The sequence below is a fragment of the Aptenodytes forsteri genome, unplaced genomic scaffold (assembly GCF_000699145.1).
Source record: "Aptenodytes forsteri isolate BGI_AS27 unplaced genomic scaffold, ASM69914v1 Scaffold86, whole genome shotgun sequence".
Lineage (NCBI taxonomy): Eukaryota > Metazoa > Chordata > Aves > Sphenisciformes > Spheniscidae > Aptenodytes > Aptenodytes forsteri.
Genome location: NW_008795715.1, coordinates 1,803,009 through 1,806,319, shown reverse-complemented (window position 1 = coordinate 1,806,319; position 3,311 = coordinate 1,803,009).

Sequence of the window (3,311 nt, the reverse complement as noted above, 5' to 3'; positions counted from 1 at the left end):
TTAAGCCTTTTCTCTTTGCTCTGACACTCTCGCAATTAATAGGACCCCTGAGGTGTTGCCAGTGCCGTGTGCTGGCTAGTCCTTAACCACCACTAAAAGCTAAACCACCAGCCTAACTCCAGTAATCACAGAGAGATTTATAGTACTTATGCACATGAGACAAGGGGGTGTCCGGCATCATAAACAAAACAGAGAAGGGCATCATCCCTGCTTGCAGCTCTCCAGCGCACACGAGCAGCCGTGTATCCCAAAACCGCTGCTCCAGAGCTGAGCTCTGCAGACCCTGGCCTCCAGAAACACCTCCTGCCGCCGAGTCCCCTCCTTTGCCAGCATCCCCGGAAGGACGGCTCCAGCTTCTGGTAGGAGATCTCCAGCAGGGAATTAGCAGCCGGGGAATTGCCCTCCGCCGCAGCTGTGTGGGAGCTTGCGTAATGTTCTAGCACTATCAGTCACATCGCTCATATTTACTTCTTTTGGCCTGATTCTCTGCCTGCCGAATAAATTTGCAGCTGCAGAGGCTGAGCTCTAGTAGAAAGCTGAAGGATTTACTTCCAGCTATTGAAAGGTTTATAGCTGAGAAATGTGAAGTCGCACAGATTCTGCTGCTGGAGATACGTCCTCCTCCTTTTCCTCCCCCAGATGCTGCTGGGTTAAGGGGAATATTGCATCATGGACCACATTCAGCTGCTCCTCTCATCTGCAGAGACAAATTCCACTTTAATCATTGTTTGAAGGCAGTAATTCAGAGGCAGAACTTGTTGCTGGTGCTGGGAGCAGAGAGTGGTTTATCACTGTGTGCACGGCAGAGACACCTCATGGGCACTGTTTGAAGATGAGTTGGGATGAAAAATTCCTCCACGTGTTATTCCCAGCCGTCCCTGTTGTCTCTGCTCCGTTAACTCTGGGACTGGCCCAAACATCTTCACTACGAATGCGTGTGTCTGGGGGAAGGCTCACCACCACCCACTGCAGCGAGGCACTCTGGAGTGCTTTTATTTGACTAAAAAGGGTCATTCTGTACAACTTTCAAATTCACAAAAGGTAAATTATGAATGTGTTTGTCTGTGCTTGATTTATTATCAATAGGGAGAGACTGTGCTTTTGTGGGTGGCTGAACCAAACAGGACCAGGCCCTTGGATGAGATACTGCCTTCCCTGTGCCGTGGTATTTAGCACTGGGTACTTGTATTACTGCAACTGCTACAGACCCTGGTTCATTGAATTGCCTTGTTCGGCTCGATGCTACTCTGAAAAAAACCCCAACCACAAAAACCAGAGCAAGACAGTGGCACAGACAGCACAGAAACAGAATATAAAAAGTAGAGAGCTGGGGAGGGAAAAGGCATCCGAAGAGCAAAGCAGTTTGCCAAAAGAGAGGAAGAATATGTGGCTGAGCAGAACGAAGAACTCGGGTATCTTCACCCAAATCAGCCTCAGCATCACCACCTGCGAAGAAATGCCCCATAGTTTTGTCTATCTGGGAGACGTTAGGCAGGATGAAACGTACGTTTCTTACTCCTCAGTCTGTGTGCCTTCAGCTCTGTAGGGTTCCCGGTGTTGCTTTGTACCTGGGAAACCACAAGACAACTTCTAGTTTTAACCCCCACGGTTCAATGACATATGGCAGAGATTCACAATAACAGAAGTGAAATCCCTGAGACTGCTTGTCCCAAAATGCCCTCTTCACTGTCCTCCCCGCTGTCCCCTCCTGGCTATGGGACCCGGGGGTCCGGGGTCACTTGGAGCAAGCAGGGCTTGGAGGGTAGCTGCTCCCTTGGTTTCCTTTAAACCATGCTCAAGCCCAATGCCGTTGGATGCTCTCTCCATCCTTCAGGACGCCAGCCCTCACTCAAGCTGTCTTTATTTAAGCAGTTGGTGCTTCACAGATTACTTCCAGGCCCCTCGAGGGTAGAAAGTCTTTTACCTCCTCTGGCCCTGAGACTATTCCAACAGCTGTAACTATTTCATTTTTAATTTACTCGATACAACTTGTCTCTGCTTAATCCATCAGGACAACTTTGAGGGTTCCTGACCCATAAATCCAGAGTGGGGAGGGTGGTGGGGTTTGGCGGGGAGGGAAAAGAAGGGGGGAAAATAAAGGAAAAGAAAAAAATGCAAAGGATTTTGAAAAATTGTATCTAAATCATAGCCAAATGTATTTTCCTAGCTTACTGCAAAGTGCAAGACTAGACCCAGCAAAACAGCCAGGTCTCACCTTGGGGGTGAGGCAAGACCTTTGCTTTTGTCATGGTGACATACTCCACTACACTTAACTTCTTCAACAGCTTAAACCTCCTAAATTTGTCCGGAATGGACTTTAACTGTTTTTTCCTGCTAACAAGTTCCTTTTGTTTAACACAAACACTAAAGAGGAAAAACTGCTTTGCATCTTCTTTACATAAATATAAACAAATAGGTTTTACGTCATGAACTTTTAAAGGCAAAACATCCCCTCCTTCAGGTGCCACTTTCCCTCCATTGCCCTCCATCAAAGGCTCTGTGCTCTTTTTCGGGTGGGTGGTAGGACTGCTCTAAATCAATCAGTTGACATTAGGCTAATGTCTAATTAGCTATGGGTGGGCATGTGCTTTGATTATAGGAAGAACCTCGGGCAATGACTTGTGTTTTTAAGGCCCACTTCTACACGTATCAATCATCTTTTGACATGCAGAGCAGGAGGGAAGAAAAATAAGCTGCAATTAAAAAAAAAAGAATTCTAAAGAAAGAATTCTGAAATATTAATGTGTACATGAGGGTGTATAACCATATGGCTACACTGCAGTTACGGCTGAAATGCAGAACACACTCTTGTGCCTTGGCATTAATAACGAGAGTTTCTCTGGCTTAGGAAGAAGTCCAAGAAATAAATTTTTCCTTTACCATCCTCTGTGATTTTAAGCAAGGAGAGAGGTTTCCTTTTTAGGGAGAGAAAGGTGAGATGCCTCATCCCAGGGAGACTTGATACTACTAAGGCTATTTTAAGCAGAGCTAAACAGACATCTCCCGTCGGTGTAACTCCTTCTTTGGGAGATGTAAAATCACGCTGCATTACCTAGTCTGCTGCTGCTGTGTCTCATGGCCATGAGAAGCCATGGGTCTCTCTTTCTCCTGCTCTTTTCCAATAGCCTGGCTCTCATGAGACTGAGTTTCCTCTTGGGCTGCTGGGCATTTCCCCCCCCCCCCAAATCAGGTCTTATTTTGCCATTTCTCCGCTTTTTTCATTGCACATGACAATTTACCAAGGCTTTGCCATGTGTGTGTTCTCCACGTGTTTGCTGCTCTCTATAACTAGCTCCATCTTGCTTTCTTTG